Genomic DNA, 19526 nt, shown 5'->3' with positions numbered 1-19526 from the left:
GGTTTTTTTGTTTGTTTTTTTCTTTGTTTGTTTGTTTTGGTGGTACTGGGGTTCCCGGAAACCCTTCTACCTCTGGGCTATACATTCCCAGTACCTATTTTTATACTTTTTTATTTGGAAATAGGGTCTCTTAAGCCAGCGAGTCTGGCTTCAAACCAGCGTGATCCTCCTGTCTCTGCCTCCCAAGCACGGGGACTATAAGTATGCGCCACCACGGCCGGCAATATATGGGTTTTAAAGTCCAGCAAAATTAAGATATAAATGGAATATGACCTGGGACAAACTGACTAAAATAAATTAGTACTTTAGGTTAGTAATTCAATATGCGGCGCCAGCTAAGCCAGTGCTCTGCTATAGTGGTGATGGTGACGAGAGTGGGATGGCAGTGGCGATTTTTTGTTCATTTGTTTGGTTGTTTTTTGTTTTGTTTTTGCGGTACTGGGGATAGAACCCAAGGGCATTCTACCTCCGAGCTACACTTCCAGCCCATATTTTTTAGTCTTTTTTTTTATTCTTGAAACAGGCTCTCACTGAATTGTGAAGAGCCTCACTAAGTAGCTGAGGCTTTCCGAGAACCACGATCCTCCAGTCTCAGCCTCCTGAATGCTGGGATAAGTGTGCATTACCACGCTCGGCTTAGTGGTGATTTTTTAAATTTAAGCAATTAAGCTGGGCGCAGTGGCTCACACCTGTAATCCCAGCACTTGGCAGGCTGAGACAGAAGGGTAACAGGTTTGAGGCCAGACTCACCAATAGGAAATAAAAAGGATTGGGAGTATAGCCCAAAGGTAGAATACTCTTGTTTAATTCCCAGCACACACACACACACACACACACACACACACACACACACACACACAACGAAATAAAATGAGATTAGTATTTTCCCGGAGGACTTACCTTGTTGTTATGGGAGCCCTGGAAATCCTATGCTATTACCATGTAATAATTCTTCCTTCTCATGAAACTGAATAGGTTATTAGATTGCAAATACTATCTCTTATTCTTCAGTAACACACTGCAAGGATCTGTATGTCCCTTCTGAGGGTGCATAATGCTGCAAGAAAAGTGAATTTATAATGCTTGTAAGGTCACTGTAAAATAGCCTTCGTTTTTGATAAAACATGCTTGCTTGTCTTGTTATATATAATTCACAAAAAATAAAATACATATATGTGCACATATGTATTTATATATATTTACACATATTTGTTTGTAAACGTGTATGTGCATATTAATGTAAGAGGCCCTGAGGACTGACAACCTTCTTCTGTCCCTATAACTACTCCTCTCCACTACCCTCCTGCACGTGGCTTTAGCCTCTAAATGTTCTCTTCTCCTTTTTCTTCCTCAAATTTTTAGGGAAGTTATGTATTTCTATGCCTTAGAAAAGCAATTTATTGGTTTCCTTTCTCAAGTTCTAAAACTTTTTAAAATTTGTTATTAGTGCATTATAGTTATATATCTTTTGGGGGGGGGGGTCCGGGGATGGAACCCAGGGGCATTCAACCTCTGAGCTATACCTCCTGCCCTATTTTTATTCTTTTTAGTTTGAAACAGGGTCTCACTAAGTCGTGGAGGGCCTCACTACGTAGCTGAGGCTGCCCGCGAACCACGATCCTCTGTTCTCAGCCTCCCGAATGCTGGCATTACACGCGGCTTCGTGTAGTCATATATCTTAATGGAGTACAAGATGGTGGAGACATCCATGTACATATCACCAAATTAGCCCTTGCCCATTCCCACCCATCCCCTCCCCCTCCCTCCTTCTCACGTTTGGCTTAGTGACTGGCTTCAATCTGTTTGTGAATGTGCGTCACGTACGTTTGGGTCTCCACTCCTATCAATAAAGTCCATACTGTCAAACGTGGCTGCTGGTCTATATATTCCTTCCTCTTAGAAGAGCATCCTTGATTAATTCTCCATTCTGTCTAAATTTCAGATAACCCTTCCTAGAACACCTCTATAAATACTTTGCCTCCCCCAAATTAGAATGTTCTTTTGCAGCCTTCTTAGACCCAGCATTTTTTTTTGAGTACTGTAATTATACATCAGAGTATAGTTCAAAGTGACAGAAATGTACAAACATGCACGCACACAGTTTGGCACGACTCCCTCAAGATCCTCCTGTGCTCCCCACCCTCCCTGTACTCAGTAGAGAGATGGGTAGTGATGCCTCCAGAGACGGACACAGCATTATTTGAACTGTTTCCTTCATCATTCTCCTTTTTCCCTCTTCCTTCCCTTGCCCAATTTCCTTCACCTATTCGTGTGTGTGTGTGTGTGTGTGTGGTACTGGGGGTGGAACCCAGAGGCTTTCTACCTCTAGGCTCTACTCCCAGACCTATTTTATGTTTTATTTGGAAACAGGCTCTCACTGAGTAGCTGAGGCTGGCTCTGAACCTGTGCAATCCTACTGTTTCAGCATCTCAGCCTCCCAAGCGCTGGGCTAATAAGTGTGCGCCACCATACCCCGCTGATTTCCTCTACCTATTCTACTGGTCTTTCTCCTCATTTATCTTGTCTCTTTTGTTTCCTAGTTTCTATCTTCCACATATGAGAGAAGATATTCAACCTTTGACTTTCTAAGACTAGCTGATCTCAGTATCGTATTTTCTAGTTTCATCCATTTTCCTGCAAATGACATAATGCAATGGAATTTTACTCAGCCCCATTATTTTTTAATAAAAATTTACTCTGGCCGGGTGTGGTGGCTCACACTTGTAGAGGATCTCACAGGTTTGAAGCCAGCCTCAGCTACTCAGTGAGGCTCTCAGCATAAACTTAGTAAGACCCTGTTTCCAAATAAAATATAAAATAGGTCTGGGAGTATAGCCCAGAGGTAGAAACACCCTGGGTTCCACCCCCAGTACTACCAAAATATATATATATATATTTATTTACTCTAGCTTTCCTCTGAGTAGTTACTGTCTTTAGTAGAGAAAAAGAGAACTTTTCCTTAAGTATGCTGAGGTAATAAAGTTTTGATTCATAACACCTCACATCTATAATTCTTCCCCAAAGAAATGAAAAAAGAATACTTCCCTGGAAAAAGAACTGTCCTAGGTGCAGCGCAGACTTGGCTTACAGTAGCAGCCTGTGATTCACCGCTCTCTCAGACCAATTGAACTGATGCCATTTTATACCTGTTTGGAGAGCTTTGCCTCAGACTCCCTGCCTCTGAATACATCTAGGAATAAAACAAAAGAAAATATCTGTCGCCCAGTTGCTGTGGTTGAATAGTCTGTCCTCTGAAGGTTCATGTTCGGCCTCCAGTGTGGCCGTGTGGAGGCGTGGGGGCCATGTGGAGGTGGGAGTCAATGAGTCCCCAGTGATCCTCCCCTAGAAGGAACTGGAGCCGGTCTCGTGGGAGCGGGTTAGGTCTCATGTGCCTCAATTGGCTCTCTTGAGAGTGGGTTGTTATAAAGGGAGGCCCCCCGCACACTTGGCCCCTTCTGCATGAGGCCATCTCCCTTCCTGCTTGTCCGCCATGTCGTAGTGCAGTCAGAGGGAACCTCTCCAGACTGCACTGCCGTACTTTCTGGGCTTTTCAGCCACCGGAATCGAGCACTAAACTTCTTTATAAGTTACTCAGCCTCAGGTATTTTGTTATAACCGCATAAAACAGACTAAGATACCAGTTTTACTTAGCTATAAAATGTCCCCTAAAGAGCTTATGTATTAATACTCAGGGTGGATATAGTGGAGTCATGAGGGCTGTAATTCCAGAAATGGATTAATCCTTTGTAGTGGATTTACCTGAGTGGTACCTTGGTAGGCGAGTAGGGTGGGGCTGGAGGAGGTGGATGCCTGGGAGTGTGGCCTTGGGGATTATATAAATGGCTCCTCTCCCTGCTTTCTGGCTTTCTTCTTTCTAGCCTCCAAGATGTGAGCACAGCCCATGTTCTCTTCCAGGCATCGTGCTCTGAATGACTGAGACCAAAACTGTTAAAAAAAAAAATCTTCTTTCCTCTAAACTATGATTTTAGATTATAGCTTCAAGAATGCTGATGGATACACCAGTCAATAGCCCTTTTACTGAAGTAAAAGAAAATTGAAACAAAACAAAATTAAGAAAATTCAAGCCAGGCATGTGTTTGTGTGTGTGCCAGTAAGTCCTAGCTTCTCAGGAGGCTGAGTCAGAAGGATCATTTGAGCCCAGGAGTTCATAGAACAAAGGTCCAGCTCAGGGGAAAAATAAAAAGTAGTTTAGGTGGGAGGAAAACATCAAGTCTAGAAAAAGCTGTGTCTCTGAGATCTCTCCTACCTTTCAGCAATAGATAGAGAGTGATCAGGAATAAATGCCTTAGACATCATGGTGTACCTAGATAATCTTATATTAAGTTTTTAAAGTAATATACCACTTCAAAGAGGCAAATTCAAATGTCCCCTTGATAACTCATAATTGTACTATACCCCTGTGAGGTGCACGGGACACACACTTGCTTTGCAATTAAAGACTCTTGGAGGAATTCTGCCTAACCATTTGTTCTGTCCCATCCACTTCAGGGCTCTAGTGAACTGGGAATGTTACAGCAGTTACAGGTGGGTTTGTTTTCAAGAACTTGGATATCCAGTTCTTCTCATTGTTTTGGTGTGAGGTTACCCTTTTGCTAGATAACCATGTGCCTCTTGTCTCCTCTGATGTCCCCCCCCCACCCCCAGTGGCCTTGCACACTGGCAGAATCACTCTGTCGATCTCCTTGCATTCTCTGTGTTAGTGGGCTGAGTCCTCAGGGTCACTGTCCCAGCATCCTCTGGCCGACACGATGTGCACATCTGTGGGGAAGGTTTGGGGGCAGTGCTCCAGGAAAATTTCAAGAGGATGGGAACAGTCATAGAAGTTTGAATCCCATTCATATGCAATGAATGCATTTTTAGCACTGAAGGGGACTATAAGATATAAATTTATGCAATGAATAATTATCATTATAAATGTGGACTCACATTCACTCCCTGATCTCTGTTCTATGTAAATTAGACGCTGCTAAGGACTCTTGTGAAGTCACAGTCGCAGGCTCTAACTTCAGCATCGATTTTCTGTCTGCCCAACAATGGAAATTCTAGCATCCACCAGCAAGGGCATGGACGCTCTGGGATACTCTGTGCGGTCAAGAGAAAGACTGAGAGGTGGTTGTTAAAGACATTCCCCATTCAGCAGGGCTTCTTACATTTTATTCTCTTTTATTCTCAGGGGACCCCAAATCCTGAGAATTTTAATAGCACATTGCCAACAATGCCAGAAACTCTGCATTCAGAACAAAATCACAACAGAGCCCATGTGCGGGTTGCTGTGCCCACGGCGCCATCAGGACCCACCTCATTGTTTTTGATAGTTTTAAAGTGATAAGGTGCCAACGGTATTAAGCTGGAGGAGGGAGTGAGCAAATGAGTGTGTTATCTCTCGAGCCCTGAGCAGCTGGCCACATCACTGAGATGTAGGAATGGCAAGTGAGGGATCAGGCCCAACAGTGGCACCAAACCAGCTGCCTGCTGGAAGCTCTTCCCATCTAGTGGTGGACAGGAAAGGCTGCCTGAGACCAGGGAGGTACCAGAGACCAGGGTCAGGATCATCTTAGTTAGGCATTTTATAATGACCTACTGCCCTGGGAGGGAGGGAGAGAATGTACACTACCCAAGGCACTGATACTAACATCCAAGACAAAAATTGGAGGGATTATTCTAGTCAAAGGGGGCCTATTCTCCTTAACTCCACCATGGAAGAAAACAGAGGGGTACAACAGGATGGTGAAGACAGGAGATGATGCAAGATGGTTGCCTTCTTGGATGTAGACAGTGTGGGACGGGTGTCACTGCCATGTAAAGGGTGGAAGTGTGTGCGTCCTGCAGATCTTAATCAAGAGGCAGTGGCTCTTGGACTCAGGGACAAGATAGATATGCCTCTGAGCAGAAGGGTGGGCTGAGGATCAAGGAAGGGACAGACAGGAAGATGGCTCCCTGGCAGAACCAAAGAAGCCACTGATGGCTCCGCACAGAGGCACAGAAGCCCACCAGGAACACGGATGACTCTGAGCGCACTGAGTGAATCCGGAGGAGGCGCATCCACATGACTAGGTGCTGCCTAGCTTGTGGGGCCAACTCATTTGCCTTAGAAACCCCATGAAACCTTAGAAACCTCACTGCTCAGATAACTTTTATATTTTATTTTTACTTTTCAATTTTAATAAATTATATTTAATACAAACATCCAGGATATTATTTTGGCATATAATTAATACAAAACTACTAAGGAGCAATTTTACATTCTTTTTTTCATACTCGATTTTTGGAGTCCTATGTATATTTTACACTTAGACCATATCTCAGTTTGGCCAATCATATTTCAAGCTACTCAGTAGCACTGGGTTAGTGGTTACTGCATTGGAGAGCACAGGGCTGGAGTCATCGTCATCTTATTTTACTTTTTGGTACTCGGGACTGAACCCAAGGGCACATATCTACCTCTCAACTTATTTTGAAACAGGATCTCCCTAAATTACTGAGGCTGGCTTTGAAAATGAGATTCTCCTGTCTCAGCCTCCCAAATACCGAGATTATAGGTATGTACCATTAAATTTTGAGTCTTAACAGTACAAAGTAGTTATGGTCCTACTGAGCCTCCTTGTCTTATTTCTTACTTTGTTTTTACTTATTTTTTTATTTTTGAAATTTTACTGATGCACTTTAATTATACACTGTAGTGAGATTCAAAGTGATACATTCATATATGCCCACTCTCTTGTACTGTATAATGCTAATTATTTATTATTATAATTATGTTATATATTATATAATTATACTTGTTATATATTATAATTATATATATTATAATGCTCCAATCTTATGTAATATTATACTACTCCCCCTTTTAATTTTTTCTTCTTTTTTAGCAATGAGAAGACTTTGGAGGAAGGAAAGGAGAAAGAGGATGTTTGTCTGTTTGATACTAACATCCAAGACAGAAGATGCTCTGTTTGAGTTTCTTTGTTGTGAGAATAGAGAGGGCAGAGGACCTTGCCACGCTCTCTCCTTAGTGGAGTCCTTTCCATGCCCCAGAATATGTGAAGTATCAAGATACCAGAGGAGAACCCAGTGTGGTGGTGTAATCCCAGTACTTGTAATCCCAGTACCTGAGAGGCTAAGACAGGATCAAAAATTGGAGGCCAGCCTCAGCAATTTAGCAAGACCTTGTTTCCAAAAGAAAAAAAAGGAGGAGGCAAAGACACCTGTACACTGAATATATTAGGTTTAAGAAGTTCTACTGGAAAGTGACAGACAACTATTAACTGCTTAGGACTGCTAGGCAGTCTCGAGGACTTAGTTAAGGATGAAAGCTGAGACTCCACAGAGGCCTGGTGTAATTTGCTCTATAGGGGCTCTATGGAGGGAGCGGCTGGATAGATCCAGACTTGGAATTTTTCAGGAGGATGCGAGTGAAGGGCAATGGATCAAGGGAATGCATTTTCAAAACTCCAGCTTGAGTTTCAGATGGGGAGATGTAAGCTACGTGGGAAGAAAGTAAAGAAGGAAAGAACAGAGGGAGTAGGAGCTGCAGGTCTCAGTGAGATCAAAGAACAGATGTACTGGGAGTGGCCAGGCGGAAATATTTGAAGAGTAAAAGGTTTTAGTAAGAGTGAAGTACTTGAATTTATGATCTTATAGGTAATGAAGGTAAAATATATGTTCTTTTCAGTATTGTTTAACATTTTTATTTATTTATTTGTTTTTTTTTGGTGGCACTGGGGGTGGAACCCAGAGGCTTTCTACCTCCGGGCTATACTCCCAGACCTTTTTTATATTTTATTTGAAAACAGGTTCTCACTAAGTTGCTGAAAGCCTCACTAAGTAGCTGAGGCTGGCTTCGAACCCGTGCTGTCCTCCTGTCTCAGCCTCCCAAGCGCAGGGATTACAAGTGTGCGCCACCACGCCTGGCTTGTTTAAAGTTTTTAATAACTAAAAAAAATATATCTGGGCGTGATGGTGCACTCCCATAATCCCAGTATTTGAGAGGCTGAGACAGGGGGATACCAGGTTTAAGGCCAGCCTCAGCAACTTAGTGACACCCTGTTTCAAAACAAAAAATAAAAAGGGCAAGAGGTGTAGCTCAGAGGTCAAATGCTTCGGGGTTCAGTCCCTAGTACCACACACACACACACACACACACACACACACACACACACACACGAATTTAAAAGGTAAAGCATTTCCTGGCATTGTATTATGCAATTGGTAGTATCCAGGGAAATAGGCAATTGAAGAGTGAAGCCGAAGGTCACTTCCCTAATTTAAATAAAAATTATGTACTAGTTCCAACTGTGTCTCCCCAAAAGATATGCTGGAGTCCCACTCCCCAATACCTGGGGGAGTGTGACTGTATTTGGAAATAGGGTCATTGCAGATGTGACCCATTTCGAATGAGGTCCTGAGGGATTAGGGTGGGCCCTAGGTCCCAAATTGGTGCCTTGGTAAGAGAAAGGAGAGGGAAATTTCGACACAGAGACAGAGAAGACACAAAGGGAAGAGGCCATATAAGGACAAAGACAGAGATCAAAGTGCCGCAAAGAACAGCCGGGGATTACCTGCAACCAGCAGGAGCTAGAAGAGGCTGATTGGGCAAATTCCCCCTCAGAGTCTCCCAAAGGAGACAGCCCCCTGTCACCTTGAGTTCAGACTTCTAGCCTCCTAAATTGTGAGGGGACAAATTGCTGTTAGTTTAAGCTGCCCAGTTTGTGATCCCCTGCTCTGGCAGCCCTAGGGAACTAATGCATGGTGAGGGCCAGGCATGGATAATACGGGGGACAGAAATAGCCAGGCGTGGTGGCACCTGTAAACTCTATCCTTGGGAGGCTGAGAGAGGAGAATCACAGGTTCAAGGCCGGCTTCAACAATTTAATGAGGCCTTCTGCAACTTAGTGAGACCCTGTTTCAAATTTAAAAATAAAAGGTCTAGAGGTGTAGCTCAGAGGTACAATGCCCCTGGATTTAATCTCCAATACCACAGTAAATACATACATACATACATACATACATACATACATACAAAACATAGATATATAATAAACACCCAGGAACAGAAATTAAGGTACAGCCAAGGGGGGTTGGTATAGAGAAAAACACCTGCCTCCAAAGATCCAAAGATGTTCATGTCTTATTTTGCTTTTTTTTTTTTCTTTTTCTTTTTCTTTTGGTAGTACTGGGGCTTGAATCCAGGGCCTTTCATATGCTAGAAAAGTGCTCTACCAGTGAACTACCTCCCCTGCCCAAAGATGCCTGTATCTTAATACATGAACTGAATGTTTTAGGCAAATAGAAAAAGGGGCATTTACATGTGACTAAAGACTCTGAGATCTGATGATTATTCTGGATTACCAGTGTGTCTAATGTATCATGTGGACCCATATAAAAGAAAGGCAGGAGCATCAGAGTGAGAGGACAAGACACAGCAACAGGAGGGGTTAGAGCAAAGCTGGGTCATGGACGGGGCAACTTGGACTGGGGAACGTGGACAGCCTCCCCAAGCTGGGCAAGGCATGGAAACACATCATCTCTAGAGCCTTTGGGAGGAATGCAGCCCTGCAGAACCATCCAGATCAGCAAAATACACACCTGTATTATTTTGAGTCAGGGATGCCATAGTCATTATCATAGCAGCAAGAGCAAACTAATACACACCTACATCATCAAACGCTGGAACTTTAGCTATTCCACTCCCTCTTAGGAATGAGAACTGGGAGATCTAGGAGCCTCAGCTTCTTTTCCCAAAATGTCATTTTGTTTTCTCTCTGGTAAGCTATACTTTTCTGCTAGGTTTGTCTTCTTCTGAGCAACAGCCCAGCTTTGTCATCCATGCAGCTTGGGGCTGCTGTGGTACCTGGTTTAGAATGGTTTGTCCCTCACTACCCATGTCTCATTACATCTTCTCAGCTCAAATTTTCAAGCGATCTGATTGGTCCAAATTAGGCTACATGAACCACACTGGCCCAATCATCTATGGCCTACAACAAGATTGTTGTCATCAAGTAAAAAACCTATTCCTGAAGACTGGGAAGGAAATTACTAACATATCTGACATTGCAGTTGAGACAGCTGAGCGGCAAAGTTGTCAGACCACCAACTTAGCTACTGATGTCACCCTGTGTGATGGCAGTTTTGGAGACGGAGACGCAGCCAGTAAAAGAGAAAGGGGTGACCAAGTAGTCAACAGATGGCAGAAAAAGGGAAGAAGGAGCCAGGTGTGGTGGCTCACGTCTGCAATCTCAGTACTTGGGAAGTTGAAACAGAAAGATCTCAAGTTTGTTGCAGCCTCAGCAACTTAGTGAGACCCTCTGCAATTTAATAAGACCCTGTTTCAAAATAAAAAGGAGCCAGATATGGTGGCACCACATGTCTTTAATCTCAGTACATGGGAGGCTGAGACTGGAGGTTTTCAGGTTCCAGACCAGCCTTAGCAATTTAGCAAGACTTGCAGCAACCAAGCAAGACCCTGTCTGAAAACAAAACACAATTTTAAAAGGGCTGGGAGTGTAGCTAAGAGGTAGAATGCTCTCGAGTCAATCCCTAGAAACAACAACAACAAAATGAAGATAGATAGTGGTATGGCCAGTTGGCATATGTGTAAAGAGAAAGTTATTTTTATATAGGGGTAGGGAAATGATGACTTATAAGTAAAAATTAGATGTCTCCCACCTCTCACCATCCTGAGTTTATCCTTCCACCGCCTGAGAGGAGTTGAAGGGGACACTGGAGCTTTAGGGGAGTTTTGTTTACTCACACTGGAGAGGAAGAGATGAGTGGAAAGGTTTGGGAGGGTAGGGGTGCAGTGGGAGGTTCATTAATAAAGAGGAAACCCAGATCAAGAGGAAAGGGAAACTTTGGGAGAGGAATAATGAGAGGAAGGACCAGAAGTCAGACAAAGCAGATTTAGCTGACCCCAAGCTTTCCAAAACAATCCACTCTACTTGTGCTTCTACAGATGGCGCTGGGTTTTCTCAAAGGAATGTACTAAGGCCTGGAAGGGTTGTATTTCTGAAGGTGTCCCAATTTGTAGGAGCAGGATGGTGACAAGACCTGGTTCCAGGGACCAAGCTCAGTGGGGAGCCACTCTCATTTTAACCACCACAAAAAGAATCTTAAAATCTTTCTTTAAAATACCATGTAAGTCAGGCATGGTGGCGCACGCTTGTAACCCCAGCACTTGGGAGGCTGAGAAAGGAGGATCGCACAGGTTCTAAGCCAGCCTCAGCTACTTAGTGAGGCTCTCAGGAACTTAGTGAGACCCCGTTTCCAAATAAAATATAAAATAGGTCTGGGAGTATAGCCCAGAGATAGAAGACTCCTGGGTTCCATCTCCAGTGCCACAAAAAATAAATAAAGTAAAATAAAATACCATGTATAAACTGAACATGGTGACACAAGTCTGTAACCTCAGTACTTGGGAGGCTGAGATAGGAGGAATACAGGTTTGAAGCCAACCTCGGCAACTTAGTGAGACCCTCAACAACTTAATGAGAGCCTGTTTCAAAATAAAAAGGGCTGGGAATGTAGCTCAGAGATAAAATTCCCCTGGGTTCAATCTCCAATACCACAAACAAGCAACCCTATGATTAGCAGTTTATGATTTTAAGGGTGATGAAATGACTGTTTCATATGCATATGAGCATATAATATTTGTGTAGTAGACATGTACAGAAGCAAAACCCTGTTTCAAAATAAAAAGGGTTGGGGTACAGCTTGGAGGTAAAACATCCCTGGGTTCAATCCTCAGTACCTCCCCAAAAGTCAGTTATATTCAGAAAATATCTTGATCACCACATAATATTTTTCAATGCCTTTTTGAAGGCAGGTAACATTTATTCTCACCATAGTGGTTAGTTGGGGCCTATTGGTTTATAAGAGCAATACCTAAGTCAATAAGTTTGGTGATACATCACTCTTAGGCTCTTTACAGTAGATAATGGCAACCTTTCAGGAATTTGATATGATAGGAGCTAATGTTATCCCCCTCCCACATACACACACCCTATAACTTCACCAGGAAGTTAAAATAAAAATGGGTCAAGGTCTAAACTCTGCTAGAGTTATACTTACTAAACAAGAACTATATTAGCAACTATCTACAAAAGCCAGGCGTGGTAGCACACACCTGCAATACGAGTTCTTGGGAGGCTGAAACAGGAGAATCACAGGTTTGTGGCCAGACTCAGCAGCTTAGTGAGATGTGTAGCTCAGAGATGGAATGCCCCTGGGTTCAATCCCCGGTACCACACACATACACGAGTAAGTTCACAGTTCTGTGCTCTAAGCTCAGTGGAATCCCAGTCACTCTCCTTTAAGTGATCTCATCACATTCTGCATGAAAGACTTACTATAGGCAGAAATCCACTGTCCCCAAGAGGGGTCACGACTGTCCACATGAGAGCTCAAGGACTGGCTCACAAGGGCATGGGTCACAGGCTTCACTATCTCTTACACCCTGTTTACTGAAATGTAGGGCAGGTGGCATGGGGCACGAGGCATGTTCTTCATGTTTTTTTTTAATTTGCTTTTGGTACTGGAGATTGAACCCCAGGGAGTGCTTCCTCTCTGCCCTTTTTATTTTTTCATTTAAAAATAGAATCACTAAGTTGCTGAGGCTGTCCTCAGACCTGCACTCCTCCTACCTCCACCTCCCAATTACTGGGAATACAGGTGTGCACCCCCATATCCAGCCCAGGGCAGGTTCCTAAACTGTCTCAATCAATCTAGGTGTCTCATATAACTCACCTGATCAATGACAGCCCACCTTAAATATCCATTGTGCTTACAGAAATGCCACTAATTCTATCAATTAAAATTAATTCTGCTGTATGAGATACATCATTTTAAGTTATCTACTTTTTTCTGGCCATTGCTTTCCTGTGAGTTGGGAATACAGTGGTGTCTGGTAATACTGTGTTCTTTTAGCCAAGCAATCATGTCATAATAAAGTGGTTTGCCATCAAATTCAGTAACAAAATAATACTCACTTTACTCTGCCTTAAAGGCACATTTAATGTCCACTGGCCTTGTTTTGACTGGATATGAAAAGGTAATAAAAATACAATGTCGGAGGACAGTACACACAATCCTGAAAATGTGGTTATGACTGCATCCCTGAGATTTGCAGTGTGCTGAGCAAAATATGAAATTCTCTGATATTAGGTCTTTGACACAGCAACACAACTCTGTGGTTGAATTGTGAAAACATCCAGAGACAACACAGATAGTCCCCCATTTAGGACAGTTTGACCAGAGATAAAATGGAACTACTATATATGTATGTACAGTGTCTTTAAACAGAAGCACTCAGAGAACAAGTTTATATATTGAGTCATTAACATTGAGCTGGTGGCCAAGAGCACAACAGGCTCCTGCCTGCACAGCTCATGTGACAGAGGCATGTTCTCTGTAAGGCACAGCACAGTGGCCTCTGTGCTTTGGGACTCTAGGCAGTGAAGTGCACACACACACACACACACACACACACACACACACACACACACACACACACAGAGTGTGTCCCTGCATTGACCAGAAGATAAACTGTACACCATTTGCTATTTTTGCTATTTAAGTCATTTGTTTGCAATTTGAGAGCTGAAAAGAAAGAAGAGGGCCCTCCTCTTTGCTGTAGTGTGCGGTGGGGGTGCCAGTGCTTAGGTGTTCTTTATGCATGGGTATCTCTGTTAACAATAACTAAAGTGCCATAAGCATTGATTTAGGATTACAAATACGTTTTAGTGGGTTTGCAAATATGTAACATGTGAGAAGCAATGGTATTTTATATAAAATCACACATTATCACACAGATATACAAGAATAAGACAAAATAATTCATCTAAAAGGCTTAGTCTGTTGAGGGAGGGTGTTAGAAATAAAGATGAAAGAGAAGAATATTTCACTTTAAAATCATATTTGAGCCGGGCGTGGTGGTGCACGCTTGTAATCCCAGCATTCGGGAGGCTGAGACTGGAGGATCACGGTTCACAGACAGCCTCAGGTACTTAGTGAGGCCCTCTTCAACTCAGTGAGACCTGGTTTCAAAATAAAAAATAAAATAGGGCAGGGGGTGTAACTCAGAGGTCAAATGCCCCTGGGTTCCACCCCTAGACTGGCAAAAATAATAATAATAATAAAAAAAAATAAATAAATAAAATCATATTTGAGGCCAAGTGTGGTGGTGCACGCTTGTAATCCCTGTGCTTGGGAGGCAGAGACAGGAGGGTCGCACAGGTTCGAAGCCAGCCGCGCTGGCTTAAGAGGCCCTGTTTCCAAATAAAAATATAAAAAATAGGTGTCTGGGAGTGCAGCCCGAAGGTAGAAGGGTTTCCAGGAACCCCAGGACCGCCCCCCCCCCACACAATCGTATTTGATTATGACTATTCCTGAAATTGGGAACTCTGTTTTTTTTATTTAGATCCCAATAGGACATTGTATTTTAAAACTAGTAGTATAGGTGGGGCATGGTGGCACATATTTATAATCCCAGTAATTAGCAGACTTGAGAATCTCATGTCTGAGGCCAGCCTCAGCTTAGTAAGGGCCTCTGCAACTTAGGGAGACCCTGTTTCAAAGCAGAAGAATAAAATAGGACTGGGGGTGTAGCTTAGAGGTAGAATATTTCTGGGTTCAATCCCCAGTACTAAAAAAAAAAAAATAGAAAACTAATCTCATTTATAGGCTCAACTGAAGCTTCTATAATAAACTTTACACGAATTTCTCACCTGTAGCAAACCATGAGTTTGGAAGTTTTGTTGTTATTGTTTTTATTTTTTATTTTTTTTTTGTGTGTGTGTGGTGGTAATGTTGAGGATTGAAATCAGGAATACTCCACCACTAAGCTACATCCCCAGCCCTTTTTGATACAGGAACTTGCTAAATTTCCCAGGCTGACCTCAGACTTGTGATCCTCCTGCCTCAGCTTTCCCAGTTGCTGGGATTGCAGGCATGCGCTACCACATCCAGCAATGAGATAATTTTAAATAGCATGAAATAAAAGATGTACACTCTTTCATATAGATTTTATATTTTTGATACTCTCACCCTCATAAACATTCATCATTCTCAAATTTCAACGAAGTCTGAAGTTAAAATTAGAATAAATTCAGCTGTGTGTGGTGGCACACATTTGTAATCCCAGTATTAGGGAGGCTGAGACAGGAAGATCATGGTTCAAGGACAGCCTGAGCTACTTAGTGAGGCCCTTTGCAACTCAGTGAGACCCTGTTTCAAAATAAAGAATAGAAAAATAGGGCTGGGGGTGTGGCTTAGAGGTAGAATTCCCCTGGGTTCCATCCCCAGTACTGCAAAAAAAAAAAAAAAGAATAAATTCCTCAAATTATTAATTGTACCATAGTTGGAAGATGCACAAATATAGTTCAGTCAAATCAATATACTTAAGTATATTTCATATTCCATTTTTAAATTGTCCTGAAAAGCTACAATTTGCTCAGAAGAATCAAAGCTAAATCAAATGCAATACTGCCTTTCCAGTTTCCAACTAAGGTAAAATAAATATAACTGTCTTATCAGGGACACAGAGGGACAGAAGCATGCCTGTAAAATCTCAAAATGGAAAAAACTAGGATTCGGGTATTATCCATAGCATCCTCTTTTTAACACAATTCTTAGACCTCTGAAAACAAGCAGAGATTTTCAAGGATATAAATTTACTTTTAAGCCGAGTGTGGTGGCGCATGCTCGTAATCCCAGCATTCGGGAGGCTGAGATAGGAGGATCGCAGTTCGCGGACAGCCTCAGCTACTTATTGAGGTCCTTTGCAAGTCAGTGAGACTCTGTTTCAAAATAAAGGAAAAAAATGTAGGGCTGGAGGTGTTGCTCAGAGGTAGAATGCCCCTGGGTTCCATCCCCACTACCATAAATAAATAAATAAATAAATTTACTTTTATTGGTGCATTGTGATAATACATTTTGATGCAGCTTAGGGTGATGGAGGCACACATGCACACATGCACAGAGCACTCGTTGAGCGCTCCCCCAGGGCCACGCCCTCCCGCTCCCTCCCCAGTGCTCAGCTCGGTGATTGGCTTTGATAAGTTTGTGTCTGTGCATCATGTCCACTGAGGGGTTCTCATCCTCAAGTCTTCCTCCCTCTCCTGCCTCCCTCTGTTAGGTCCCCTCCTTCACTCCACTAGGTAGAATAATTCCATAGGAGTGGTTGCTTTCTAGGAGCATTTTTTTTTAACTTCAAGTCCTTCCACCAATGTTTTTGTTCCAACACTCAGAAGTTCTTATTTTATAAAACAAAATCAGTAGCACAGAACTAGGCAATTGAAGGCAAGACTACCTTGCAAGACTTACCTAAATCTGGCTGGTCAAGAAGGCAGATGGCAGTAGTGGTATAAGGTACATAAAGAAATTTGTTATGACAGCACAAACAAATGCACCTAATGAACATTAACAGTTTTACCTGCAAAATGTTTAAAAACAACAATGCAGTATCACTAAGAGCAATTACTAAATGAAGTTCCCGCTTTTTAAACTCCTCTTGATTGTAGGCCGCGGTCCACCAGTGGCTCTCAAGGTTGCTCTTCACCAGTCACCCTTGGCATCGTCTCTGTGGCAATGTCTGTCCTTGCCTGATGGTCTCCTTGGTTCATCTGTCTCCACTTGCTTTCTTTGCTGGAAATCTAGCAGCTGGCAGTTTTTAGATCTTAGGATGTGGTGGCTTTCAGCTGCCCAAAGAGAAGGCTGTGCTGCCTTGAGACGGTAAGACTCAAGGAGCTCAGTCTCCAAACTGCCCGACACCTTCATTTTGCAGTTATGTGATCCATATATAATGACTGAATACATAAATAAAAGATTCACATGCATGTTCTCTGGCTGAACAAACTTCATCTATTATTTAATTTCCAGGAATATGAAAGCATACTTCTGCATCATTAAAACTTGGCTAAATATATTGCTATTTCTAAGCCCTCTACCAACCAAATTTTCATCTTCAGCATTGCAGAGGTGGAAATAATAACAAAATCGTATTTAATATCTTTATGTCAATTTTTTTCTTGCAGTGGTAATTTGCTAGCCTTTTGTCTTTTAGCTAGTATGTGCACAAATTTAAAATTATAAAATGTTTTCTATTTTTCATGATGATATTTTACTAGTAACTAACAGCAGTTTCAGACATTTTAATTCTAGCAGTGGTTAAAAAGGAGCCTTTTGAATTTGCATTACATTTGAAAATGAAAGCAACAGCCTGTGAATATTTAGCCAATTTCTTCAAAATAGTTCTTCCAGTTTTCTTATTAATATTTTCCCCAAGCATGCTGTCTCACAAACTCTTTTATTTGGCTCAAGCATGGATGCTTAGTTGCTTACTCAGAATTACAATAAGGTAAGAAACTTGCCTTTTCATTATCAGTACCAGTTTTGGTCTCCAATTTGAAGCCTCTGCATGCTGCCCATTAAGGAAGCTAACACCCTTATTGTCCCAGTTTTTGTGTTACTAAGCAAATAACGATTCAATATGGGTTCTATCATGAGGCTCAACCAGAATTGGTATATCTGCATGTTTAGTATTGCAAATGTTTTTGGTGCGATAGGTCAATATAGAAGTGCTAATGTATTAAGAATGTGCGGGTCAGATGTGGTGACTCACACTTGTAACCTCAGCATTTGGGAGGCTGAGACAGGAGGGGAGGATCCCGGTTCGACGCCAGCCTCAGCTACTTAGTGAGGCCCTTCTGCAACTCAGTGAGACCTTGTTTCAAAGTAAAGAATATAAGAATATAAAAAAAATCAAGCTGGGGGTGTAGCTCGGAGGTAGACTGCTCCCTGAGTTCCAACCCTACCACTGCAAATAAAATAAAATAAAACAAAATAAATAAATAAATAGAGTGTGCCACTGATCTTATTTATAAGAATTATTTTGTTTTCAGAATTGTAACACTTTTCCTCCAAATTTAAAAGTGTAAGAAAAAGGGGGGAAGCTGGGCATGGAGGTGCACGCATGTAATCCCAGTACTTGGGAGGCTGAGAAGAGGATCAAAGCCAGCCTCAGCTACTTACTGAGGCCCCCAGCAACAGCAAGACCCTGTTTCCAAATAAGAAATAAAAAAATAGGGCTAGCATGTAGCTCAGAGGTAGAATGACCACTGGCAACAACCCCAGTACCACAAAAAAAAAAAAAAAGAAAGGAAAAATAGGGGAAAGGTGCATCTCGTTTTAAAGTTGCAACAAAGTGTACCTTTTAAAAATCGAGATTCCAAAATGGAAATTTCACCATCCAAATCACATGCTTCTTAGCCTTTTACAAGCCAGCTGACTGACATGAAGGTTGTCCTGTTTCTAAGATTTAGCACATATTAAAAAAATCTTTGTAAAAATACTTTCATATTCAAAATTATTTTTAATTTTGCCAAATATTGATCTATCAAGCTTTTAAAATATATCTTGCTCCTTTTCCTAAGCCATAAACATAATTTCCCATACAAACTTAATTTTATATATTATTATACCAAGAATTAAAAATCTATTATTTCAATTATCATTAGCTTGACCCCATCATTATTTATACACACACACACACACACACACACACACACGGAGGGAGGGAAGAAGGGAGGGAAGAGAGAGAGAGAGAGGGAAATGAGGGAGGGAGGGAGGTGGGAGAGAGAGAGAGAGAGAGAGAGAGAGAGAGAGAGAGAGAGAGAGAGAGAGAGAGAGAGAGAGAGAGAGAGAGAGAGAGAGAGAGAGAGAGAGAGAGAGAGAGAGAGAGAGAGAGAGAGAAACGATAACACACAAGCCCAGGGCATTCTACCGCTGAGCAAGCTTTTATGTAGTGAGATTCTCATACACCTACCGAGACTCTGCTTCAAAATAAAAATAAAGCTGGGGGTCTATCTCAGAGATAGAATGTCCCTGGGCTCAATACCCAGTACAAAATCAGAAACAAAAACAACTGCCTAACTGCCGAGTGAGGGGGTACGTAAGCACTTGTTTCCCTAGTACTTGGAAGACTGAGACAGATAGATCGCAGGTTCAAAGTCAGTCTCAGCAATTTAACCAGGCCTTGCAGCAACTTAGCAAGACCTTGTTTCCAAATAAAAAATAATTAGTCGGAAGCTGGGAGTGGTGGCGCACGCTTGTAATCCCAGCATTCTGGAAGCTGAGCCCAGAGGATCCCGGTTTGCAGACAGCCTCAGCTACTTAGTGAGGCCCTCTGCAACTCAGTGAGACCTGGTTTGAAAACAAAGAATAAAAAAAAAATAGGGCAGGAGGTGTAACTTGGAGGTCAAATGCCCCTGGGTTCCATCCCCAGATCGGTTAAAAAAAAAAAAAAATTAGTCGGGAGTGTAGCTTGAAGGTAGAATGCCCCAGTTGAATCCCCAGCACCACAAACCTAACCAAACCAAACCACTTAACTTCAGTAAGTAGACCACGACATTATTAAAATAAATGACTAATTGTACTTTAGTTTTTTTGTGTGTGAAACACCAAGATGAAATGATAGGGTTTCTTACCTGTTATAATAATAAACTTAACGCCTA

Source organism: Muscardinus avellanarius, assembly GCF_963383645.1.
Source record: "Muscardinus avellanarius genome assembly, chromosome: 6".
NCBI classification, from domain to species: Eukaryota; Metazoa; Chordata; class Mammalia; order Rodentia; family Gliridae; genus Muscardinus; species Muscardinus avellanarius.
This window is presented reverse-complemented; position numbering follows the sequence as displayed.